Here is a 27,792-nt window from a genome sequence, read left to right on the forward strand (position 1 = left end):
CCAAACTGAAATAGTAGAATTCTTTCATCCCATTCTGAGTAAATGGCTCTGGTTAGACCTTGGTAGCAATTTTAAATATTAAGAATTCCTCTAAAATCTGTCTGGAGCTTAGTTTTTAGGTACATGTAGCACAGGATGCTGAAAAAGATCACCTGTGTTCTGAGAGCCATCAAACTACGGTATGGAGTTAGGCACCTGAAGTCAGGAGGGAAGGATTTTTCTTCTTGGAAGCATATTCCGAAAGGTGTTATCTCTACTGATGCATGGGAGCATAGAGTCCATGTGTAATTCTGTGACACTGGATGCTGGAAGAAGGCTGGAAGAAGCTATGGAAGTCTTATCAGATTTCAAAATCCTGTTTGAAGTGTAGAAGGTGGAGTACATTGACACCAGTATAATGGTAGCATCAAGGGTTAACAGATGACTGGTTGCTAGTTTATTACTAGCTGAAATGGAAAGTATTGCTCTGGCACTATAAAAGACACTAGAACTTACATTGCAAAATCAGTAGGATGCTGTAGCAGGAAACAGCCTGATCAGAGAGAGGCTTTGTGGGGACATTTTATTTTAAGTAGGATTCTGCCAGAACATCTAGTCCTGGATCTACAGAAAGAAGCTTTGCTGGCCCAGGAGTGATGAATTATGTCTTCAGTTACCTTGAGAGAAGGTACTGCTCTATTTTTCCTCTAATGAACTTTCATAAAAGAAGTCTGTACTGAGAACAGACGAGTGTTTTTTCACACGTTTCTGGAACACTTACATAGCAGCTAATAGTGTGGTAAATGCTTGATCCCTAATGATTAAGTGGCTTATTTAAATACTTAAAGTGCTTAGGCTTCAGTCTGAGGTTAAAAAAAAAAAAGGCAGAAATCAGTGATTCAATTTTTTTCTTCTTCCCTCCCCCTAATTCAATGAATTTCTTGCTTTATAATTTCTTTTACCAGACACACATGAAAGCCACTTGTTTGTTTCCTTTTTCATCTCATCAGTAACAGGCGAGGATGTTTGGGATGGCAGTTCCCTTCATGCTGCAGCATACTGAAGCAATGCTCAGCAGTGCAAGGAATAGATAGGTGGTCAGGTTAATCTTATTGGCATGGTGATTTACTGGTCTCTTACTGTGTTACTGATTAATTATTGCACAAAGGTCTGAGTCTTTCTTTTTTTCTTCTAAAGGAAGAAAACTTAATTGCTCTACAAAAAGGTTTTGAAAGCCTTTTGATGGAGTGTCTTGGATAGTGTGAGCTAAGTTATTTACTTACAATGCTTGTCTCCTAAATTCCCTACAAAATCTTTACAACTCTTTTTTGCTCTTGCAGCATTACTAATAAGGAGAATATCCATCAGTATTCAATGTATTATTACTGAGATAATGGTTTTCTCAAGCTGTATTCTGGATTCTTTGGACTTCTTTCAAAGATCATAGAAAAGTCTAAGGAATACAGTCACATTCCTAGAAACGTGTGTGATCTATACAAGGAGGTTAAATCCCCTCTAAAAATGTTAAAGGACATACATGGAAAACACTCAGAGCACTTACTCTTTCTGCCTTACTGGGTCGTTATTAACCCTAGCTCAGAGTAGAAATATGCCTCAATTGCCATTGCCTTGTCCAACATAAGACTTGTGAATTAACTCTGTCTTTAAAGTGACTCTTATAAGCTCATACCACATGAATTGCCTGAAATTTGATCTTCCTGTAATTCTGGATTTCATGTGATTCAAAGTTATGCAGAACACCTGAGATTTACCAGATTTGTTATATTTTACTTTTCCATTACATTTTTTTTCAAAGATTTGGTGGAACAAAAATTTTGAAATGATGCACTGATTAAGTATTCTAAGCCACTAAGAACTTAGATGCACAGAAGGTTAAGGACAAAAGAAAGTTAAACCTCATTCTTTTATCTACTGTATATCCACTCTTGAAGGTTCGATCTAGCATATTTTTATGGACTAACAGTGCATAGATTATTATTAAAGTTTGGCTTATGCATTTTAACACTTGATTGTCTTGTCCCTCAGTGAAATGTTCCTTTTATTTACTGCTTCTCACATTTTTGCAATAGATCTTGCTTGCTTTGTGGATGTACATGATCCAAATGATGGAGCCATAATAAGGTAAACTCTCTGGACTATGAAGGATACTTCCTGCAAACAAAGAAGTTTTGGTTTACCATATGGTAGTCTACTTAGTGCATCTCAGGTTGCATTTCATTCTTTTTGTTTCTTAACCAGCTGTACAGAGCTCAATGGCATGCACTGCTGCCTGTGCACAAACCTTAGGCACGGGTTTCCCCCAGATTTGGGGACTCTGATCTGAGCAGATGACTTGTAGAACCAAAATGCTCCTAGCACCAGGTGAAGGGGCAGACTCTGGGGCTCTGTCAGCGCACTACAGTCTGTAATGGTTCAGCCTGGCTGGCTAAAGCCTCCTGGTGGGGGTGAGAAACAAAACCGAAAAGACAAAAAAAGACAGCCCTGGGGAGAGGCAGGCATGCTGACTGTGCCCAGGAAGGACTCCTCTCAAAGCTCGGGGTAGTGCTGGCTAAAGGTGGTAGGAAGTCTTCCAGGAAAGTTTCATTTGGGGAGAGGAGGAGCGAAAGCAGAATCACAGTACTCGCGCAACAAAAGGCTCAAAGAGAGGAAATTGTCGCCCTTTAAAACAATATATAAAAGAAGGAGGGACTTGAAGCATTGCTATGATTGATCTTTGGGTCCTGGCTCTTCATTTACGTAAACCAGGGGCACTAGTTGTCAACTCTACAAATAAAGACATTGGGCTGCCAGGTGAGTGTCGGGATGTGGTGGAGGGGAGGTTTTAACTTCCCCGTTACAGCTGAGCACCTCATTACCAGGGTCTCTACTGTTCCAGTAGAGATATGTTTGGGCCTTTGAATATATCTATTTTGTGTTTTGTCTCCCTGTAATTAAGCCACAGTACACCTCTTTGAATAATGTTCCAAAAATAAATAGATTCATGTTTATGTAATAGTCCAAGTCAGGCGCTGCTTATTCCACGAACCTTGATCAATCCCCCAAACTGGTGTTGATTTCAGAGGATGGTAATTGTACTCGTTTTGGCTGGTAAAAAGTTTGTTTTCTTCATAGAGGCTTGTGTGATGCTGTGCTTTGGGTTTTTGATGAAAAGAGTGTTGATAACACACCAATGTTTTAGTATTGCAGAGCAGTGCTCACACAGAGCCAAGGACTTTGCAGCTTCTGGTGCCCTGCCAGGGGGAAGGCTGGGGCTGCACGAGGCGCTGGGAGGGATTTGTTTGCTTGCTTTAAAAAAAAAAAATAGGCATAATAAAACCTTTCAACATCTGCATTTTTAGTGTTTGAGATACCTTAAATTTGTGTCTCTAGCCCTTCTGCCTGAGGGAAGTCAATTTCAAATGTGGATAGACCATATTCTTGCTTCTCAGAAAGTAGGATGCACATGGGAAAGTAGGAAAAAAACTTCCCTGTGGAATTGACGAAACCCATCCTGGAGGACAAGAGGACTGTCTTCACGTACCACCTCTCGTCTACCGAAAGAGGGGCAGAGCGGCATGCAGGTGCACAGGCTCCAGAGGCTGTCCCATGCTGCCAGCAGTGATGGGTGGCTTTAAAGGCAGACCTCAACATATGATGCTCATCCCTCTTGGGATCGCCCTGCAAGGGACGGGATGGAGAGGGATGCTCCAAGGAGAGGTTCAGAAGGAGAACCTCCTCCCTCGGACTGTGGAGTGGCCGGGGGCTCTGTGCTGATGCTGTAACCCACGGCGTGTTTCCAGCAGCTGCATCTCCGGATCAGATGTATCTGAATGACTCTAAAGTAAAACTGGCACCTCAAATGTCACTTCGTGTGGTCTGGGAAGTGATCGCCACCAGCGACCTCTGGATGATGGCAGAGAGCAGAGCTGAGGTCTCCCGTGGTGCTGCTGGGGTGATAATGAGGTAACCCAACCGTGTTGCCATTGCAAAGCAGCTGTCTGTAACAGGCCTGTGCACTTGGTGGATGTTCACGCGGCCCTTATACAACTGGGTTTGTGTGTGCTAGCCAGTGATTCATATCTGCAGTAAAATAAAGGATAAATCTATAGTATTTCATCTGATTTGCAGTAGCACATAAATGCATGCCGATATCAATGTTTCAGTGAATGACATTGCAAAGAGGCAATATTTTGTGCCGGGCCAGACACAAAGGCCAACAAATAGAAACTAAGAAGTATCCCTGCCTCAGGAATGTTTTCATACAACAAGGCATTACAACAGTTTTCAGGCAGAGAGGGAGGCAGACCCACGTCAGTAAATAGCTTCCACTAGACTGCAAGGATTCGTGTGACATGGGGTGATGTGCCAAAGTCCTCACCAAGATTTTACTTAGTCCTTACCTCCTGCTGAATTCCAAGTAGGTTTGTCAGCATTTAGCCAATGGGCCATTACATTGTTTGACTTGAAATGCTACACGGGGACAAATGTAGCTGCGCTGACAACTAGCCACCGCATAACCAAGGGCGGATTTATGAGAACGTGCAAGAGGAGAAAAGAGATTACCATGGGGGAGGAGGAGGGAGGTTGATTTGTTTGGTTTTCATATGTAGCCACAGGTCTTAGGAGGGTCTTTGCTCATTTAAATCCTTATTTTCCCTTATGATGTTTGCTCAGATGCAAGCACATACGTACACACAGCACCTCAAACTGTGTGGGTAGGAAGCCAGCCACGGCTCATGCGTGGTGGTGGGCTCCCAAGGGCACAGCCCTCGATGCTGTAGGCACGCACACAACCTCTGCCACCAGCACCGAGATCCGGACTGCAGGAAGGGACAGCGTGCTGCTCAGCTGCCGCTCTGCCCTGGCCTGAGCCAGACAGGCACGCCATTTGTACGATTACCTGGTAATTTAAGGTCTGAGGTAATGCAGCACAGGCTATTTTAATGGACATAAATTGCATCATACGGGTGTCTGTAACAAATCTGAAGTGGGGATACACATCTACAGCTGCTCTACAGAGAAAATATGCTTTTCCTCCCTCCTCATATGCGTGCCACCGATGTGTACTACCTCTGTGTGCCACCAGCATGTGCCAGTGCCAGCAGGCAAACCGACTGGTAGGGCTACAGAAGCAGTCAGAACCTGCCAGAAACCAAATTGTGACGCCAAAATATTTCTTGGTAACAGTGGGAGGGGCCCACAGCTGATGAAATCAGGGCTAATCAGAGAAAATCAGACTTTACCAACTCACACCAGGGCCAGAGGTCCAGTGGATGTGAGCACACAAGAGAGGCATGTTGCACGGCCACCAATTTAAGGTAAATGTTCTAAAATTATGAAAATCAATAATCTGCAGTATACATCCTTATGGATTGAAAGCAGAGGGAGAGGGGAGATTAGTTATGACTGCAACCTGAAAAGCAACTAATTCACAGCATTCTAAAAAAACATAAGAATAATCCTTTTATTTTTCTGAAAAACTGAATCACAGACCATTTTAAAGAAATACCCTATATAGCACAGAGCTGTGATGTTCTGGGATGTGCACCATGTCTCAGGGTTAACTCCTGCCTTGAGGCCCCCTGGAAATGAGAGCTGCTGCTTCAGATTCGAGCCCAGCCATGCGAGTCCATAGAGGTACCACTTGGGTGACACTTGTGTCTGCAGCTTGGAAAGCAAAAGGAAGAAATAAATCTGTTCCTTCACTGTAAGCCTGCTTAAATATGGAAGAGTTGAGAATTGCTTTCCTGTAAAGAATGATGTTCAGTGAATAAAACGCATCATGTTGACACAGCAAGATGCTCCCCCTTTTGCTGTACTGAAATTACAGTGAAGAAGTCCCCTGCCCTTGATTTTTTCTAAGTAATGCATTGATTCATTGGGGCTGTCCCTTCAAAGCCTCACAAGACCTCTACTGACGTCAGACGTCAGCCCTGGCAGCTTTCATCAGGGCTGGTCAAGGAATGATGAAAACACCGGAAAACTTAAGTCTATTGAAATGGAAAGCAATCTGCCAAACCATGGCTTTCAGCACCGTTTCACTTTGGGGTTAATAGAAGGAAAAGCCTGACTGTCTCTAAAAGAGGCTGTTTTAGCATGTTTAGCGTAAAAATGATTTTATTTTCATTTAGAAAACACTTCAAATGAGGTTTTCAATCTGTTCAATAAATATACGACAGGAGTAACCTCATAAAAGTCAAAGCCAACCACTTCAATCTATCTTAAATATATTCCCAATGTTCCTTTCGTGAAGACTTTGGAAAGCTGAGCTGTGTTCCCTGTAGGCACCTTCCTCCTCCGCCAGCACAGCTGGTGGGAAGCAGACAAAGCTGGAGCATGTCTACCAAGCCAGGCTGCAGGTGGATCCTCCTGCCAAGAGGGCTGAGGCTTCAGAACATGATGGAGCTCACCTGCCCAGTCCTGGACCAAAGAGACGGACAAGGTGGGGTTGATGTGGCCATTGCCACAGGAGGTTTGTCCTCCCTGGCCCCAGACATGCGTCCCCTGCTCAGGGGTGGGAAGGTCAGTGCTGCGCAGGCTTCATGGCCCTGCCAGCAAAAAGGGCTGGCCAGTCAGAAATACACTTCACAGGCAGTAAAGAGTCTTCTTTTTTTTTTTTTTTTTTTTTTTTTTTTTTTTTTTTCCCATTTTTTGATAAAATAAGCTACTTTTCATTTATTTTATTTCTTTTATTTTATCTTTATTTTAAAGAGAAAGCAAGCAGGAGAAATGTCCTATTGCAAGCTTTTTCTTTTCTATTCTGTCCCTTTCTCAACATTGTCCAGTTTGTTGAAGCTAACATGTTTGTTTCTAACAAATTAACTTTTTTCGATGAAAACCCCCTCTGTGGAAAGATGCCTGTACCTCCTGGGCCTAGAAGGGAAACCTGGGAAACATTTTTGGTCTCAAGCCCAAACAGCATGTTCTTGTGGTGGTAAAATTACTTTAGTTACATTTTTTACCAGCATCAAAACACTGAATTCAGGTTTTCATTTAAAGCAATTTTATATTATTTGATGTGAAAAAAACACCTCTTTTCAACGCAGCCTGTCTACTCACAAATTACATGTTTATTCTTCTGTCCCACCCAATAGCCAGAATAAACCAGAACATTCAGGGCTGCTCAGGATGTATTTGATTTATCAGCACACTTCTCCAAAATTAGACAGAGGTGTGCTATTCACACATGGCTAGTTCAAATATTCCGGCATAGCCACTTTTCTCTAGAAGGATGAAATGGAGATAATTTTCTGCTCTGGGATGACTTTTCCTCTTGGAACCTACAGCACTTTTCGCTGATGTACCTGCTCCTATGCTTAGTGCAATAGGCTCTGACCTATAGGCTCAACCTGGGGTTGCTACGAGGGCTGGGGAACTCCCCAGCCATCCTGGCCTTTGCAGGTGACCAGGGGATGTGAATGAACACAAGGAATCCTGTGGCCAGACCCTTCCTCATCCAGCCTCTTCCACCAGGCAGCTCCTGCAGGTGTGCAGGCCCCTGGTCCTCACGGGCAGCTCCCCTGGCTTGTGCTACTGCTCTGCTTGGCTTTATTTTTCTTATTCTTTTTTTCCAGAAGCTGCAGCACACGTTTCTTTCTGAGGCATGCGAAGCTGACTAATCCTTCAGGAACGTCTCAGGGGAGGAACTTCCCACAGAAAAGCACGGTGACTTGCAGCAACTCCCACTGGGTGCATCTGGCTCTGGGGCAAGGCTCACGCAGTGCTGGGGAAGACCTAACTCGCTCCTCTTCACCTCCGCAGAGGTGCAGTCACAGACCTTAGCACAATTTCCTCCTGCAGGGGAAAGAAAAAAAGCAATCCACTCCCACTTATATTCTTTAAACCTTTTCCAGTCTTTCTTCCAGAAATCAGCAGACTGCTTACCTGCCTTTAGAGCATGCAGACAATGCCTGTTGTTGTGACCCCGTATCTTCAGGCATCTGTCCCAGCCTCATGTAACCAGCCTAGCACAGGACTTGGTATCAGTGCTCTTTGCCGCATGCACCAGCAATAATGCCTGCAGAGATGTAACAGATATACACAGAAATGCACCTTCTTCCACTGCTATCAGAAGTCAAAGAGGTGATTGCTGCCTCTCCATGAGCACTGGTGAACTCAGATAACTGCTTTCCTATTTCAAAATCCCGCAATTTAATTGCTCTTTAAAAGGGAGATAAAAGGCAAAGGAAATTTGGAGTCTGAAAAGAAGCTTAAACCTTTTCAATTCCCACCCCTCATGCCCATCTTCAACCCCCAGCTTTCTTTTCTGCTGAAGAGCAGGGAAAAGGCACGTCCTTTGGTCACCATTACTAAGATCTCGGATGTCTCAGCAATGCTGTAATGGGGGCCAGAGGACAAATTTGAGTGGGCTTTAGTACGTAAAGGCCCTTTGAATGAAACTGGATCTGGGTGCCTAGCACCTGTGTGTAAGTGGCCATGGCTAGGTAGGCGCAGAGCTGCTTGGATCACCCCGGGCACTGGTGGGATCCATGACGTAGGCCAACCACCACCTCATTTGCAGGACCTGCCCCATGACTGTGCTCAGAGCACATCCCACCTCCTTCAAAAGACAGGTGGAGATGGTAATGTTGCCAGCCCTGTTTTAAGCCAATATCCAGTGGTTACCTGCAGTTCCTCCCACAGGAGCTGCTCCCATTTGTGCAGGAGATGCTCAGATGCTCCAGTGGAAGGCTGCAAGTCAAGTGGTTCCAGGGCAAGGGACTGATGCCACCCTGCAGGGACACAAGAGCCCAAAGAGTGGAGTGTCAAAGTCCAGGACCAGTCTGCCTACTGGCAGTCCCACCGGAATTGCTCTGGAGGAACCCAGCATCCAGCACAGCTGCTGGGCTTCATTGCTGCTGGAGTCACTCATGCACCCAAGGGAAAGCCCAGGGCAGGCTCTGGATGGACACTGTCTGATTGGCACGGGAGCAGGAAAATGAACAGTATAAATAATAAAATTGTGTTCTTGGGAGCAGCTGCCTGGCAGATGACTAGGACATGCAGCTGAATACCTGGCAGAGAGCAGGGCATTGAAATGCCACAGGAGGGAATAAATGATGTTCCCATGGGTATATTAGAAATGGTGCTGCTGGTGCAGCTCCGTTCCTGCTTACAGGTGCTTGCAAGCTGCTCAGCACCTGCAGCACAGGATGGGTGCCATGTGAGGAACCGCTCTGCTTTGTCATGGAAACCACTTGGTTGACACACAGACTGCACAGCATGCCCCAGTGATGGCCACCCCACATCCCCCTGGCTCCCAAGGGAAACACCCAGCTCCCTCAGCCGCTCCTCATAAGACTTGTTCTCTAGTTTCTATTTAGATAGAAAGAACCAGAATATGGTATCAGTGGCCTCTACAGACATTAAAGTGTTCTCTGTGGACACAGAAAATATTATAACATCTTCAGATTGGCAGAGGTAAAAGATTGGTGTTTTATGGCTTTGTCTTCTGAGCTTGCCTGTGTATCACCTGAAATTTAGATGAGAATAGCTCAGTGTTAAGCAGTCTCAGACTTTCTCATTAAGTCACGTCACACGTAATGGACTTAAATCTATTACTACCTGTGTTTTGGAGAGCAAAGCTGTGCAAATTTTCTTGTGAAGGTTTAGCCAGCAAGAGCAGCTCTTCACTGAAATGACAGCCGAGATGCTGCAAGCATTTCCCTGAGGAAAGCAGCTTTTCCTGATAGTTGGCATTGTTTCATTGCTTTCCTGTGTGCCTCATCCTTTTCTGCTGCCATCTCCCCTGCAGGCTGTAAGTGAGCTCTGCTCCTGATATCTGCATCTTCCCTTCAGGGACTTATGGACATGGATGAGATCTCCCTGAGCCTCCTCTTCTCCATGCTGTGCAGTCCCAGCTCTCCCAGCCTCTGCTTACAGGAGATGCTCCAGCCCCTTCTTTGTCTTCACGGTCCTTCACTGGGTTCTTCTCAGCTGAAAGCCATGGGGCATCTGCTTGGGCAGAAACCACTGTGTGGTGGTTTTACCAAGCTGGGCAGCTGAGCTCCACCACAACCCATCTCTTCACTCCCCCTCCACAAAGGGAAAGCGGTAGAAAATAGGATAAAAAGTGCTCAGGGGTTGAGATAAGGACAGGGAGATCACTCAACAAACAGTTATCATCACGAGCAAAACAGACTTAGCATGGGGAGATTTATGTAATTTATTGCCTATTACTAGCAAGCAGTGAGAAATTAAAAAAAAAATCAAAGTAAAGACACCTTCCCCCATCTACCCTCTTCCACCTCATCCCCCTGAGTGGCACAGGGGAACGGAAAATGGGGGCTGCGGTCAGTCCCTGACGCTTCGTCTCCGCCACTCCTTCACGATCCCTCTCTGCCCCTGCTCCCCATGGGGTCCCTCCCACGGGATGCCGTCCTTCCCGAACTGAGCCTGCGGGGGCTGCCCACTGGCAGCAGCTCTTCAAGAACTGCTCCCACACGGCTCCGTACCACGGGGTCCATCCATCCCCCAGGAGCAAACTGCTCCAGCACGGGTCCCCCACGGGCGGCAGCTCCCCCCAGACCCCCTGCTCCTGCGTGGGCTCCTCTCCACGGGCTGCAGCTCCGGCCCGGGGCCTGCTCCTGCGGGGGCTCTCCATGGGCCGCAGCCTCCTCCAGGCCACATCCCCCTGCTCCACCGGGGGCTCCTCCACAGGCTGCAGCGTGGAGACCTGCTCCATGTGGGACCCACGGGCTGCAGGGGGACAGCCTGCTCCACCAGGGGCCTCTCCACGGGCCGCAGGGGAGCCTTGGAGTCAGCAGATACTGGCCCTTATCTAACACGGGACTTTTCTCACAGAGGCCAATCCCCAATACCAAAACCTTGCCATGTAAACCCAGTACATGCGGGGAGCTGGGGAAAGAGGACCAGCTCCAGCCAAGCTCCCAGTGAGAACAGTTTGCCTTCTTGCAAAGCATTTATGGCAGTGGGTTATTCGCTGGGGTTTGTACAGGCCGGCGGTATGCAGTGTGAGGAGCAGTGAGCTGCAGTGCTGTGCTCTGGGATGTCTGCCATGTCCAAAGCAACACAACAGAGCTGTGGTCCTGAGCTCACATCTCAGCAAAACCACCCGCGACTCACTTTCCACACCCAATGGCAGGTTGCTTTTCTTACTGAGCACAAACACTTTCACTCCTCTGTGGACTCTGAACACACCTGATCCTCTCCAACTCTCCTTGGAGCTGCCACCACTGTGGTGCCAGCACAAGGCACCAGGGCCAGCTCTGGGCAAGGGGGAAACATTGGAGGGACCAAGTGATGGTTTCTAGCACAGGTTAGAAATGAAGAGAGAAACAAACCATTCTGTCATCTTGCAAACCCAACTTTGTTTTCCTAATGCAGGGGTAGAAGAAAGAGAAAAGCCCAGGGCAGCTAGAAGCCAGCACCGCAGGTGGAGTCCAGGTCCTTTCTTCCCCTTGGAGGGTCCCATCTACTTTTTTAAGCAGGCTGGAGTTGCACAAAGTTACAAGTGTGGCTGCATCTGCTGCTGCCTAGGATTCCAGAAATCCTGCCCCGGAGTTTCAGAGCTGAGCAATTATCTATTACTAATTTTATAACCTTGAATTAAACACATTCTCCATTTATGATCTACCCAGGAAAAATGGGCTTTGCGAGACTGAAAAGCAATGGGTGTTTATAGTCGGATGATGAAGAGGGTTATTGTCATTGTGCCAGAGTCAGCTATTGCAGATAACTTTATGTCTGCCTGCTGTCTGCTGAATGAAACCATAGACAACGTGATATCAGCTTTGTCTGCAATTGTGACTTTTAGGCTGGAAAAAAAATAACCTTCTTGACATCTCTTGGGTCTGCAGTGTAGATGGGCCATTAACTTTGTGCACACTCTTCACACCATGCAGACAATAATATTTGACTAACTCGCAGTGTTGCTGTTAAGTGATGACTGTGCTCTGCGTTGAGGTTACTGGAAGGAAGGCTCTGTTCTTGCATACTATCACGAGAAAGATATAGAGGAACAAAATATCACCACTTGCTTGTTCTTCTGAGTGCCTGGGGACAGAGTGACATGAGGCCCTGAACTAGGAAGGGAAAGACTGAACTCCTCAGGTTTCAGGTTTTCATATTCCTCACGAAAATGATGATTTTTAAGACGTGTTGCTTTTGCAGTTATGCAGCAAAGAGGACCTTTGAGTAACTGAAGCAAAAGGACAATAGCCTCATCACAAGGGTTGTTCTGGATGACAGTATAGGATAGCTAAAGGGGAAAAAATGTAAGAAACATCACACCAGCAGTTAATTTGCACTATTTCCAACAATTCAGCTAAGACCAGAGAAAACAAATATATGGGTTTAAAGACGGTTGCTATAGAAACCAGAAGAGATATTATAGTTGCTTATGAAAGTAACGGAGGTTCTGATTGATAAGACAATCGCATTCACAGAGTCACTATGGAAACCCAAGGTGACCTGGAGGAGACGTGACTCCTCTCGCTCTGCTCCTGGGGGCAGATGGAGGCAGCGTGGATGGGGGAAGGTCTGGGCTGGGCGATGAAGCACGCTCGCTGTCAGGCTAGAGATGCTCAGCGTTTCACATTTCAAAGCTGTGAGAGTGCTGATCACTGTAGTGGTGAGCTATATTTATTTACTTACCCTTGGAAGGGTTTTTCTCTCATTGAAATCGATAGGAGCTCTGCAATTGACTTCCTTGGTAGCAAAGCAGGTTTTAGAGACCTTTCTGTGTCTTCAATCCATCAAAGCAAGGAAGCAATTTGCATGTCTCCCGCCGAGCTCAATGTTTAGCAACTGCTTGTGCTTTGTTGAAACGGGGCCACGGAGCTGCTGAGCACTTTTCACCTTCTGTGAGGGGAGCTGTGCATGCACCATGGTCCCAGACACAGGAAAGAAAGTGAGCTGAATATGAAAGCCCTTTTTCTTGCAGACTGGGTATTAGAGGAACCTCTCAGCTCCTCTGCTCAAGCCTAGACATAATCTAGACACATCTAAATAATTTAGAAAAATGTTTGATTCACACTACCCACATATGAACAGATCACACAGTTTTTAGTCAGTCAGAGATTTTTATTTTGCATAATTTCCAGCGAGGTAAAAAGAACCAGTTGACAGTCTCAGAAAACCACTGATATTTCTGAGATTTCACCAAGTGCTAACCTGCATTCAGGAAGAAATTATATATTTTGAGAAAACCTGAGAATGAAGGTCTGACTGTCAGGAGCAGGCACCAAGCAGCACAGGTTCCTGGCAACCCTTGGTCAGCTGCCAAAGTTGGTAAGAGTAGTCAGGAAACCAGTCCAGCCCAACCACAAGACCAGTGCCTTTTCTAACCAGCCTTGATGTGTTTCTAAATTGCCCTCCCATGTAGAAAACCCAGCTGGGCTTTTACAATAGGTAATCCTTCAAACAGAAAAAAAAAAATGCAAAAAAAAAAAAGAGAATACTGCTTCTGCTTCCATCATCAAAGGAGACATTGAAACTTCAGGCTACTACTGGAAATGGAGGTATCACCACCGCTGTGGTGGGGCCACAGTAACCCGGAATGGCTGCAGGCCTGGAAGCAGGGAGAGCGGATCGGATGCACATTATCTTGAACGAAGTTCCTGCTGGTTTTAGAGATAAGCAAAATTGTTACCTATTACTGAAGCTGTCGACTCATGGCTGGAGGTAGAAATCACTGCTTTAATGGAGTCCTAATAATCCTGCTACAAAGAATGAGAGAAAGAGAGTAATATTTAATAAAAGATGTGCTCACGGGAAGGTGCAGTCTGCCGGGCTATTTTCTGTTCTGTTTGTGTGTCTGTTGAAAGGAAACACATCGATGAATAAAGAAGGACAAGTTAAGGTCTCTGAATGGGTATGAATGGTGTAAACATTCAATAGAGCTTTTCATCCTCAGCACTCTTGTGCTTGCACTCTTGCTCAACAAATGACAGCATAGCTCACATATATAAACACTGAACAGCCTGCCGGGAGCCCTGATGTGCTTCTCCACAGGTACTCCCCAGCCTCCCAAAGCACAGGTGGGCATCCAACAGCTTTTTCCCCTTGGCAGGAAGGACCTACAGTGTGCCCAGGTGGCCAAGGAGGCCAATGGCATCCTGGCCTGTGTCAGAACTGGTGTGACCAGCAGGACCAGGGAAATGATTGTCCCCTTGTACTTGGCACTGGTGAGCTGGCACCTTGAATATCGTGTTCAGTTTTGGGTCCCTCACTTCAAGAAGGAATCGAGGTGCTGGAGTATGTGCAGAGAAGGGCTACAAAGCTGGTGAAGGGCCTGGAACACAAGTCCTATGAGGAGCGGCTGAGGGAACTGGGGTTGTTTGGTCTGGAGAAGGGGAGGCTGAGGGGAGACCTTATTGCTCTCTACAACTACCTGGAAGGAGGTTGCAGCAAGGTGGGTGTGGGTCTCTTTTCTAACAAGTGATGGGATGTGAGGAAATGGCTTCAAGTTTGTCCAGGAGAGGTTTAGGTTGGACATCAGGAAGAATTTCTTGATGGAAAGGGTGGCCAACCATTGGAATGGGCTGTCCAGGGAATGGTGGGGGTCCCCGTTGCTGGAGGTATTTAAGAGATGTGTGGACGTGGCACTAAGGGACATGGTTTAGTGATGGGAATTGGTAGGTCAAGTTAATGGCTGGACTTGATGATCTTGAAGTCCTTTCCAACCCAGCCAATTATACGATTCTATGATGGGTAGCACTTCTTCACCGGTGCAGGGAATGTCTCAGGAAGGTACTTTTCTGAGACATTTTTCACTCTTTTCTTTCAGGCTGAAGAGGTCTCAGAGCACACCTCCTGTAAGCACACGCTGATCAATATTCCCTGTGAATTATCCCGGCTTGCACAGGCTCCCCTGGGCCTCAGCAACCTCATACAAGAGGCAAAAGCTGTCTCATACAGACTGCTCCTGCGAGCTGCATTTTGAAACCTGTCCAAGGAGATGATAAAACTCCCTCTCCTCCTCCCACCTTCCAATTCTAAAGAAGAAAAAACAAATGATTATGGTGGCAGCAAAGCAGCATTTTGAGAAAACAGCCCGTGAAAACAGCCCAAATCAGAGGGGTTTCAAATCCTAAAGCTCTCAACACTGTAGGATGTGTTTTGCTTCAGTGTCCAATCCTTCAGCCCTCTGAAAAGTGACAAGTAGCTGTGAGCCTCATCGCTCTCCCCGGGTGACTTCCATAAATAAGCGAGTGGGTAGCAGAGGAACAAGCTGAGCCGGACAGGAGCTCTCATAGGCTTTCTCCGAGAATCGTGCGCAGACAGTAAGCACCATCTGCTGGCTTCCTCCTGAAAAAGGAAAAGAGAATTTTTTTTGTCTGGTTGCACACCTCTGCAGCTGTTCTGCCCCCAGTTTCAGGGCAAACATAAAGAAACGGGTGCAACAACGACAGAATGGGTGATCCTCACCAGAGCAGTGCTGTCTGGGGAGCATCAATGACCCTGCTGGCAGATCGAGATAATATAGGATAAAGAGAAGAAAGCTAAACTCAGTGAAAAATCACATGAATTTTATTAGCATTCAAACTGAGCAACACTAAAGACCTTTTCACCTGTTTTTGTACCGTATTCGAAACGTAAATGCTTACCTTGGGAGTTCTCCCACCGAGGACATGAGCCAAATATCAACACAGCCCTGAAAAAAAGAGAAAGAAAGAAAGAAACAGCCAAGAAACATTTTGCAGAGAAACTCATTTTTCCTCCTCAAAGGCAGGTTTGCCCAAATAAGGATGTGGGGATTTGGCACACGTAGAGCAGGGCAGTATTTAGCAGATGGCTAATTCATGTTGTAGATACTCATTACCAAAGGACCAGCGATTAAGGCAGCGAGAGCTGAAGGCACACATCAGCTTCACAAAGCTGCTCAGCAATTTGCAAAGAGAAAACCCAGAGTACCAATAAAAGCAATGAATATGTGAGAATTGCCAGCTTCCAAACAACCAGTAGAGCCAGCCCCAGCCTGCGGAGCAAGACGCAAAATGCCCTGAGGACAGATAATTCACGGGGAAGTCCAGATCCTGCTGGTTGTTGGGAGTTACAGACCTCTGGCCATTCAAGTGTGGCCCCACGGCATGGGAAGGGACAGGAACTGAGCTGCCCAAGACCCTGGGGATGAGCTGGGGGAGAGGAGAGCAGCAGGGGAGCCTCCAGGTGCTATCTGTCAAGAAGGGCTCCATCAGCACCAGGTGGGGAAATAAAAGAGTTTGTCGTGGCCTGAGTGCTGGAAATCCCACTTGTTCTGCCAGACAGGGAGAAAAGGGGAAGGATGCCCATCTTGCTAGCTCTATCCAAGGGATAGCTCTTTCCCAGAAGATGCTTTAATGCACTTTTGGAGCTGTCTGCTCAGACTATGTCTGCAATATGAAAATTGTGAGGTTTAGCTGTCTTGAGCCTACCGTTGCTGTACTGACGGCAAGACAAAGTCCATTTGGTAACTTCTTCCTGATCAGGTTTGTCCTCCTAGGCAGTGGTGGGAAATGATGGCAGCAGAAATGAGAGACAGCTTAACACTCGGCATGGCTGGGGTTGAGTTGGTGGACTCATAGCACGAGATCTCTCACAGCTCCTTACATTCACAGTCTCTGGCTTATCCAGAACAAGATGAATAGCAAGTGCTGGAGGTTTCACTTGAGGAAAACAGCTCATCCCAAACCTCTCAAACTTCTTCTTTCAGTCTCTAATCAGCCAATTAGACAACTTAATGGCAAATGCTGGCTATGTTCGTGTAGTCATAATGCACTGAGGATGCCTTACTCAGAACACGAATCAGTATTTCAGTGTTAATGCCAACATTCAGGTCATCTAATGTGTCTTTAAGTACAACTTGACCCAACACGTATCTTTAAACATTATCTGTCAACAAACCCCAGCTTCATTAAAGTCTCTGCTAAAACATCCCCATCCCTTCATCGGTGTAGCTTCACAGTAACATGTTCGCTCATTGCAAGGCTGATGGCTTTATCATCCCACTAACCCAATCTTTTGTTTGGCAAAGGTCTCGCTTTTATTCCTGTTTGCAAATGAGTAATACTAAGCTTCCCAAGAGCTTAATTGCTTTTGTGTGCAATACTACAGCTTAATATGGGCAGTTGTTTGTAGGTACTTACTATATATCCTTGTAGTACCTGATAATAAACATCATGTGCAAAATTGACTGCAACATGGCTTGTTAATTATAAAAGGTGCACTAAAGTGTATGTTTCATTTAACAAAATGATTAGTTATAAATATTTTATTGCAACAGCAGGCTGTTCTGTACACTGCACAGTGGTAAACAGGGACATTTTACTGCAGTGGGTCCAGCCCTGCTTTTTGTCACCTGAAAGGGAGCAGGATTAAAGCTGTCCCTGATCGGCTTCCCCAGGACGGCCTGGCTCTTCCCAGGGACCAGGGTCAAGCCACTTCACCAGCTTGCATGGCTAGAAATTAAGCTCAAGGGGCTTGCACAAGTCCACACAGCATGTAAATGCATACGTATATAGCTATGCCTGAGTTGAAAGAAGACCATTTAATGTTTCTATAATATTTTGGAATCAAAACAAAATGCCTCTCTCTGGGAGATGCAACACTTCCCCCCCAGTAACCACCCACAGGGAAAAGGAGTGAGTGGCTAGGTGTGAGGAAGTTTGGGGGCCAGCTGGCCAAGCTGTGTAGTCAATCAGTGTCATCTCTCATTTGCACTGAGTGTTTCTGGGTACCAAATACTTTGGAGGCAGGCTCTCAACAAGCATTAGCTGCCTTTCGTGTTCACTCACCGTCAAGGCCAGGATGCATCCCCATACTACCATTTATGTCCGACTTCAAGCTGAATAAACACCCAAGCATATCATAGGATCACAGAATCATTTAGGTTGGAAGAGACCTTCAAGATCACCAAGTCCAACCATCAACCCAACCTACCAAGTCCCATCCCTTAGTGCCACGTCCACACATCTCCTGAATGCTTTCAGGGATGAGGACTCCACCACCACCCTGGGCAGCCCATTCCAATGCTTGACCACCCCCTCCATGAAGAAATTCTTCCTAATGTGCTATCTATCTAAACCTCCCCTGGCACAACTTGAGACCATTTCCTTGTGTCCTATCACTTGTTGCCTGAGAAAAGTGGCCCACACCCACCTTGTTACAACCTCCTTTTGGTAGCTGCAGAGAGCAATGAGGTTTCCCCTCAGCCTCATCTTCTCCAGACTAAAGTGGCTAGAGCCATAAAATTAAGATTATAGCAAACAACCTTTTTAATGATACAGCTTTCTACATCTAATGAGAGATTGTAGAAGAAGTATGACATGGGACTATAACTGCTGTCAAAGCCAGAGGTTTGCAATGGTGTGAATGGTGACACAGAAAAGGGGGAGGATGGTGTGCTGATGCAGAAGTGGGACTGGCTGCAGCAGCAGCCGTGCTCACCCGTCTTCTCCTAAACGGCAAGAGAAGACGTTGCCGTCCCCACTCTCCAAGGGACGACAAGATGCTGCTGCCAAACCTGGGCTGTGGGAATGGCTGCCCTCTGACACCTCCATGGACCTCAAACACCTTGCTGAGATCATAGGCAAGCGTTATGGGACCTTCCCCAGGCTGAGCACGGTGTAGACTGCATCCTATTAAATATATGGAGAATGAAGAGCCATTGTGCCCCACTGAGGACAAGACCTTTACTTGTTACCTGTAGCACTGACAGATCAATTATTCCACAATATCTTTTCTTATTGGTGGGGTGACCTTTGTCTCCTGCCTTCACAAAGTCTCACTACTGCAATCAAGTGTAAGAAGATGGACCTGTACAACTTTCCCTTGGGTACTTGTCTGAATTAGAGTTTATGCACCTCATTGTTTGCCTTAATGTGGTTTTTATTACTTCAGGGAAACCTTTTGCCTTTGCTAAAGTCTTGGTGTTCCTCACGTCCTCCTAGAGGTAAGACTTTACAGATGCCGAAGGAGTACAACTCTTCTCCAAACAATAAATGCCATTTTTTAAACCACCAGCAGCTCCCCATTACAGAACATCAGCAGCTACCATCCAAACATGATGTGCCCATGAACTGTGGCTGCAATGGACGCTTTTCTGCAAGGACCACTTTCCAGATGGGAGATGCTGGAGGAAATGAAAAGGGTAGGCATTTTCAGCAAAATGAAGTGCCTCAGGGATTTCATGTCCTCATGCAGGCAAGAGCAGCTACTGGGAACTGGGGATCTCAAATTACATTTCCAGCAGCACCACGCTGCATGTGCACATACGTTGCATGTATGCTGCCGTGTACTTGCTGCATAGGAAGGATGATACCGTTCTGCAGATAGTTTTCTATTGTGATTTTATTGTAATTTAGATTCCCTCTGCAGCATAACATATCACAGGTAGTGGGAAGAAACGCTCTTTTCTCATTATTAAAGTGATCAGTAATCTTTATAGCTTGTATAAGCTGATGTTTAGCTACCTAAAGGTTCACAGTATGAGATTGCCTGGATCAGGATACTGCTGCATTTGGAAGAAAAAAATGTACCTTTTTTGTGCTGGTCCCCCATCTGCAAAAAAATGGCATAAAACCTGGATTTTTGAAGTCTGTCTGGTGCAGAGGCATGCTAGCTCCCAACCATGTAGGGGGACAACAGACTGTAGGGCTGGGGATGCTGCATGACCACATTTCCCAAGGCTGTGGGGGCAAAGGCATTGGGATGGCGAGGTTCATCCTGAATAAACCCACCTGATGAAACATCTCATAGGCAGGGCTGAATCTAATCAAATTTGGGAGTGGTATGCTGAGGCTCAGGTGGTTTTTGGAAGACTGTCCATCCAGCATGTCCTGGTTGCAGTGCAGAGATAGGAGCAGGGACACTGGTGTGCAGTATGCCTTTGGGTAGTTTGAGCCCAACTGGGGTTTCAGGATCATTTTCCTAAATTCTTGTTCAATTTGTACAAAACCCAGAAAGAAGCTAGGATCCTCTACCAAGCAAACTGTAAAATAGAATAAGAAGTGCATTTTACAGAAAAATTTTCATAAGAAAATTTGAATCCCATTTAACACTTTCTCTGTCTAATATACCATAAGCCATAACTTAAATCCTACTAATGAGTTTCTGAGGCTGAGGTTCTCACTCCTGTTTTTGGATGGCTAAAAGATTTGTTCTCCAAGTTAGAGAAAAGAAATTAAAAGAGCCCCAAAGCTGTTCCACATACACCCTCACCCACTGGATTTCCCCGTCATAGCATGGTCTATTTTCATGAAATGCCTTTCAACTCGCTCGTGACTCTGAAAAGTGTGGCTGATAGGACTTTGAGACAAATAAGTGAAGAAGAACTGTATTAGTATGCATTATTTTCACAACAGATTTCTAGTCAGCTGGAAATAATGGGGTTTTGCAGTCTCAGTTTCAATATTGGTTTCTGGATGAGTACCAGAATTTCAGAAATGTCTTTTTTTTTCTTTTCTTTTTTTTTTCTTTTTTTTTCTTTTTTATTTTTTCCCTAACATGCATCAGATTAATCCAGCTAAGGGTTCATTTTACATAAAAGTGCCGAACCCTTCATGACAGAGCAAAATGTGGCCCAAACACTGTTCTGTTCAGTTTTCAGTTATCCTACAATCCTGTTGTTTTCACTCAAGGCAAACAACCTGCCTTCCATCTTTCCACAACAAACAAGTAACCACTCTGGATACGAGCACAAATGATACATTTAAAACATATCATGATTTTGTTTCAATATTCCATATTTTTTGAATGCCTAATAATCTGTATTTCTGGAGAAATTTGGTGACTGGCAGCACAGAAGCTGTTGAATGATTTCTCCTGCCTGCAGGAGTAGGTCCACAGAGCAGAGCCAGGTTTTAACAAACTGCTGTCTTGCTTCTCAAGCATTTTAAAATTGTATTTCACTTACTGTGCTATGTGGACTCATGCACTTCTTCATTATCTGCTTAAGCTTTTCTACACCCAATGATTTATTGTTCTTATTTTCCAGCTCCTGGCAGTAAAAGAACACATTGCTGAAAAAGATTGCATTTGGTTTGCTTAAAAATCATTCATTAGTAAGTGTGTTAATGTGAGCCTACACTTCTGAAAAAAAAATTGTCTAGAAATACAATAATTTTCTTAAATCCATGCTGAGTTCATTATTCTAGTAGGCAAGAAAATACAGCTTTGTATTAGCACCTTGGGATGGATCCTGTCACCTGACTTGGAGAAATTGTGACAACTGGGTTTAATCTCTCATGCTGCTTGCAGCCTGACTATACCATTTAATAAAATGCAAATCTGCTTGGCTACTGTTCAGTCATCTGGATACAGTGGTATCATTGCTGTTAAATAATGAAGGAAAACAAAAGCCAGGAAATATACCCAGGGCTTTCTCTGTGCTGGGAAACAAATTACCGTAATTTCAGGCTCCTTAGAAATACAGCTATTGTTGAGAAAAACGTATTTTGCAGCTGGTGAGAAGTCTATACAAGTATGTCAAACTGCTTTAAAAATCCCACGGACCAGGTTAAGTTATGGCTCTTGTGTGTACCAAGTATAACTGTGGGGCAATTTTTAATGGCTACCAAAAGGGGCCCTCTTGCCACCTCCAGGATCACAGAATCATTAAGGTTGGAAAAGACCTCCAAGATCATCTGGTCCAACCACCCACCTACCACCAATGTCACCCACTAAACCATGTCCCCAAGCACCACGTCCAACCTTTCCTTGAACACCCCCAGGGACGGTGACTCCACCACCTCCCTGGGCAACCCGTCCCAATGCCTGACTGCTCTTTCTGAGAAGAAATGTCTCCTCATTTCCAACCTGAACCTCCCCTGGCACAACTTGAGGCCATTCCCTCTAGTCCTATCACTAGCTACCGTAATGGAGACCTCCATCACACCTCTCTGACAGAGAGGCCCCTCTGATAGAGCGGGTGTCTCCAAAAGGCACTCAGACCTGGAGGATCAAGATTTTGGCTGTAGGGTTGGATTAAGATTGCTGATAATCCACTTCTGGTCTTGAGAGAGGGGTAATGTGTTTGTGAGCCTGTCTGAACAGAGGAGGCTGGCAAAGGGGGCCAGGATGGAGTGGCTGGTGCTGTTTGCCACCTGCCCGGGCAATGGATGGTGTGGGAAGGAAGGCAGCAATTCCCCTGAAGCCACTGTAGAGATGGATGTCCCCTGTGTCCTCCTGGGGCTTGTCAGGTGAAGGTGCAGAGCAACTTTCACTCAGTGGCCAGCAGGTTAGCCATGTCCCCGTCTGAGCCCTGAGGGCCCTGAGGCATGATCACATCAGGTGGCCTAGAAAACAGTGCTGCCCATGTATTATTTAAAGGGCCTCGCACTTGAACGCAGCCAGCGGGGAAGTTTTGCTGCCCTGCCAGTGCTGGCAGCATCTGCAGAGCTGTCAGGGTGCTGCTGGGGGGGGGGTGCTTCATCTGCACAGCCCCACTCATCTGCAGCCGGACCCATGGCTCCATGGCAAGCAATTTGCAGAGCCGCGAGCAGAGGAAGAGACCTCATCACCTCTTCTGCCCTCAGCCACAGCCCCACCAAGCACCCCTCTGCACGACTCCGGCCCCTGGTCCCATGAACTGCAGCAGGAGAAAGGATGTGTTTTACAGTACTTTTGCAGCTTGGAGGGTGAGCAAAGGAATAGTGCTGCTTGTTCTACAGTGCCACATGCCCCCCGTGCAGGCTGCCCAGCCTACATCTGCCTCTCCTTCTCCACGGGTGCCAGCTTTCCTCCTCCAGCAGAGATATTTCCTTCTGACAGCACTTGGCTCCTTCCCTGTTAGAGAGGCAGCTGTGCCTCCAACTCCAGAGCACAGCTGCCATTTCTTTTCCGAAGCTTTTTCTTCATCCTGACAGCAGGAATCATACTGATGAAGAGTAAATCTATCAGCAGCAAAGAGCACACACCACCAGCATCTGTAGGCTGGATAACCACTGTAAGAAGGCTTCCCTCCTTCCACCTCCACCCGGACCAGCTAAGGGAACCCCTCTGGCCCAGGGAGGCTGGAGCAGTGCAGGCACCACTTGCAGTGCTTGGCCCAGTCTCATCCAGTGCACCCAGTCACTGGGATTTACGGGTTTTGCTCTCTCTGGGCATTTGTTCTGATGCTTGTGTCTGGGGAGACCCAGACCAACCTTCCTGGTTGATTATAAGGCACTGGGCAGGGGAACATCTGGGTAACCACTTGGAAATGATCTGCCTGTGTACAGAACATGCTCTGATGATACTGCCAGGTCAAGCCATCAATAAAACATGCACATTTCAGAGACAGCGAATGACTGATGTCATATACTTCATAAATTCCAAGTTTTCCAATCCCAAAGATGATCAGATGTGATGATCACAGTGAAGAATGTGCTGATTAGTAGCATTAAATAGAAATAAAATACACAACACATACAAAATGTTATCCCTGCTCCAATATTTTTCTCCAGTCAACATGTGGTTCTGGCCATTTTTGTGTGTGATACAAGCATGCATCTTTCTGATCAGTGCCACAATGAGAGAGAAAAATTTCCCTGACAACCATACCTGAAATGCAGAATTCAGTCTCTGAAGATCTTCTTTTGTTGCTCAGTTTTGCAAAGTAACAAAAGAAAGCAGGTGTCAAAAAAAAAAAAAAAAAAAAAAAAAGCATCACCCACAGTGCTATTAGTCACACACAGTAATGCTGTGCAATGAATTATTTAGGTGCCTGGAGTGCAGGCTTCTAGAAGGGGCAGATCTGAATTAATTAGCAGACACTTTTTGCCTTTTCCTGTCAGATTATTTTCTTAAACAAATTTACTGTATCTATGCAAAGAAGGTCCCATCTATCCAAGTCCCCTAAATAAAATCTTTCCTACACCTATTGAAGGTAAATGAGGATTCAACACTATGAAGGGAGCAGTGCCTTCTCATTGCAAACTAAGGGTCTTCTCCTGATAGCTGCTGGGAGCTCTCTACATCCTTTGTTTTGCATGTAATTCCTAGTAAAATCAAGTGTGGATCTTGAGAAGCGAAATATTTTTCTCTGCCTCTGAAGTCATCCAGGGAAAGTGCATGTGTCTGTTTTTCCCCTCCTTTCGTTTGGATCAGGGAGACACGATGTTTGCTGCAAGTGCTCCAAATACCATTATTTATTCAGCAGAATGACAGACAACAGTTTTGAATTTCCAGAGAGATGCATTTGTCAATAATTTACTGCATGGATAATGTTCCTTGAGCAGTAATAACCAAGAAGGTACTGCGATGGTAAGCAATGGAACAAGCAGCACTTCACTTCGTTATCAGTGTACTTACTCCGGGTGGTACTATTGGCACTAGGGCTGGGGTCTGACTGGGTGAACTGGACTCTGGGCACATCCTAAAAGAGAGCTGGTGCTGTGAGAGCAGCAAATGGACCAGCCACACATTTATATTAAGCACAGAAAAACTTTGGGAAGGGAGTCGAGGAGGTGTAGGTGCAAGTCTGCTTCAAACCCTTCCTCCTCCAGAGGCAGTCCGAAGAGTTGTATGGACATCTCCGAGTGACCAGAGAGCCCAGCTCCCCCAGAACCATGGCTTCTGCTGGTGAGACCTCCAGCTGGCTTCCCCATCAGATCTTCCCAGCCCTTTTTGTCCCCACCACCATGTGAGAGGGGACAAAAGGTTCCTTTTTTTCCAGAGCATGGGAAGGGAGAGGCTTCCCCTGCACTGGGAGCTCTCAGCCAGACTTGCCTTTAGCTCTGTTTTAAGCCCATTTTATAGCCGTGCCAGCACTGGCTGTTTGTCTTGCTGGTGGAGTCACAGGCTGGCTCCCTGACAGCTCTCTCTTGCACGTCCAGACTGTGACAAAGCACAAGGACAATCAGACAGACTCCACATGCCAGCAGAGACAATGCATATTCATGCAGTCATCATCATAAGAGCATGCAATGCTTAGCATTTATATTGAGGATTTTGCCTCCTGACTAGCAGGCATACATTAAAATCCTCATTCAGCTCCTGAATACCAATATTGGCCGCCAGTCTCCTTTTCTCTCCCCATCCTGCTTTCCTGAAAGTGAATAAATAACAACAGGCTGATGAGAGAGAAGGCATTTCTTTATTCAGAGTGCTCAGACGTGTGGAAATCTGTTATTCACACCATGCATGCCCAGGTCCTCCTTGCAGCTCTAAGTATTGCCATTCCTCTGTGTTCATGTTGCCGTGTCCTCACGGACACCCAGCCCTACTCAGAAGACAAATCAGCATACATTCACGGACAGAAATTTCCTCCGGTTAACTCAATCCTGTGTTTATCCTACACCTGTCTATCTGCTGCCAGAGCTTGCTCATCCTATTAGCTTTTCTTTGCTTCAGGCAATCCTGTACTCTCCAGCATCCCAATTCTCCTTCTGAAAGTGTTACCTGCCACCCACACATTCTTGTATTTTCTCCTCCATCCCTTGGAGGCTTAGTTCAGTCAGGAGAAAGAGAGTTTTCTTTCAGCTCCACACGTGATGGATTCACTGTTGGCTTGTGGCCTGGCTGACACAGGCAGGAGCCTGGAAATGACTTGCCTGGGCAGCAGGCTTTGGTTTGGGCAGCTCATGGGATGAAGACGGAAGGTGTGAGCTCTCTGCCAGCTCAGATCTGCCTGTTGCAGATCCAGGAGCTAGGACTGAAGTTTGACTTGGGAAGCCACTCAGATATGCTTTGGGCCAGCTCATACTCTACCTTCCACCTGAACAGCTACATCTGTAATCCAGCAAGTCATAAACAGTTTGTTTTTCCCTACACTGTTGTGTAATTAAGTTATCCCAAACTGCTACTGACAGGGCCAAAGCGATGCTGAACGCTTGCACTTGCTTCTGTGTTTCCCCGAACCCGAGGCAGGTACTCCTCCACCACACTTTCCACACCTCCTTCACCAGACTTTTGGGATAGGAGAGCCATCCTCCCTCCTGCCATACCCGGAGCAGGTCGCCTGCCTCCTGGGCTGGTTCCCAACCTGCCTCCCTCAGCAGCCTGGGGAGGTGTCACTGGCAGTGCCAGTAGTAGTGGTAGGAGCCCAACGTCTTACTGCAGATGGGTAAAGAAATACACTTAGGGCAGTTTTAAAATGCTGCATCTCTCTGGAAGGGCAGAGGGAGCTCCAGCATGACAGCTCTCTGATGGCCCCTCTGCTCCACTGCTGTCTCCTGGCTCTGATCTGGGCCACTACAGCCAGCTCTTTTCCAGATGATGCCTGGGGACAGTCCAAAAGAGGACCTTTTCCAAAAGGGAACACGGACATCCTGCTTTCCTTTACAGTCCTTCAGCACCCTCTTAGCAGGCTTTGCACCCCACATAACCCCACGTGCCCCCCACACTTCAGGACATGCAGAGCACAGCATGTGCTGCAACACTGCCTTCATGTTATTTCGTACACTTTGAACTGGAAAAATCTCCCATAAACAATAACCACATCTTGTGGCTTAGAGGCATTGTACGGAGTCCTGATGAGACGCATGGCTCAGTGCTATGTGGTGGATAAGCAGCCAGCCTGTTTCAGGAGAAACAAGTTCAAAGTAGTGGCGTTAGGATACTGCCTGTGCCCTTTGGCCTTGGAGCCAGGGATCAGTCCCTATCCTTCATTTATTCAGCACTACAGATATGAGAGAAGAGAGAGAAAACACCACTGCTTTTGGAAGGGGATAGTGAGGAAGATTGTACCCTACGTCAGCAGCCGGTGCTACTGCAGTGTTCATGTTTCCTCAGCAAAGTTACTTGAAGCCATGGGTGCAAGCAGAGCATGGCTGCAGCCATGGATGTGTTGGCTGGTAGGGACCTCTGGAGGGCTCTAGTCCAACCTCCTGCTCAAAGCAGGACTGTTACCAAAGCTAGGCCATGCCAGCCTTGGCGTTATCTAGCCAAGTCTTGCAAATCTCCAAGGATGGGGATTCCCCTCTCTGCATAAGTGCTCCAGTAGCGTTGCACTGCTCTCCTGGTAAACATCTTATGTCCTACCTAAAAGTCCCATGCCACAAGTGATGGCTGTGTATTATCCTGCAGGCTTTACTCAGATACCAGCTCTCGTCATCTGACTATCCCCTCTTTGCCATCATTCCCCCAGGGGTAAAATTCCCTGTTAATGCCTGCAGAGAGACTTTCTTGCTCTTCTTCTGAATGTTTAGCGTTTGTGACTACACAGCACGGGCACAAAAAAGGTCATTATGTCCAAAGAGCTCACGTCTTGTTGCAAACCAATACTACCTTTACAAACCAGTATTACCTTCCCCCTACAACCTTGACCATTTGAAAAAGGTAGACTAAAATGTTAGGCTGCTGATGTGCCAAGAACACTCTCTGTGGTGTTCACTAGAATTGCCTTATTTATATTTCCTCCTTTACCACATTACATACACTTGCTTGTATTCATGTGTTTCATATATACCTATTACCTATTCTTCAGCTGTACACTCCCATGGTGTAGCTCATCACTTTCTGGGTTTGTGGAGTCACTGTCTCAGTGGGAACCTGGTTCAGAGTCAGGGCTCCCACATGTCACAGCAGTTCCTGTTAACAGGAACATACTTAATACTGCGAGCAACAGACCGATGCCCTGGTTGGGGCTTTCCAGCATGCGCCTTAGCTGAATCTGTGAAAAACACAGATAAAAGCAGATTTAAGGGAAGGAGAAAACTGTGCTATAAAATTCAATCCTGGCAAAGTCATTTTCAGACGACAATGATGCTCATGCTGCGAGATTACGGAAAATAATTGGTTTTGCCAGAAGAAAAGTCTGTGATTTCCAGGATGTTAGTAATCAAACACATTGTGTAACGGAGAATAATATGCATGTAGCTCAGATCCCTATAATCAGAAAACAACTTGTTTCTTCCAGGCTTCAGCATGCAGAAGAAAAAGAAAAAAAAAGCC

At 46.1% G+C, this 27,792-nt stretch overlaps 1 long non-coding RNA gene across 1 annotated transcript; it reads left to right on the top strand.

Annotated features, from left to right (window-relative positions):
• Positions 1–5,180: 5,180 nt before the first annotated feature.
• LOC121063452 lies at positions 5,181–27,792 on the top strand. Its single transcript, XR_005815984.1, has 5 exons — positions 5,181–5,297; positions 7,554–7,644; positions 7,833–8,061; positions 8,623–9,064; positions 27,781–27,792. It is a non-coding gene; the product is annotated as an uncharacterized LOC121063452 (long non-coding RNA).

This window comes from Cygnus olor, chromosome 1 (genome assembly GCF_009769625.2).
Source record: "Cygnus olor isolate bCygOlo1 chromosome 1, bCygOlo1.pri.v2, whole genome shotgun sequence".
NCBI lineage: Eukaryota > Metazoa > Chordata > Aves > Anseriformes > Anatidae > Cygnus > Cygnus olor.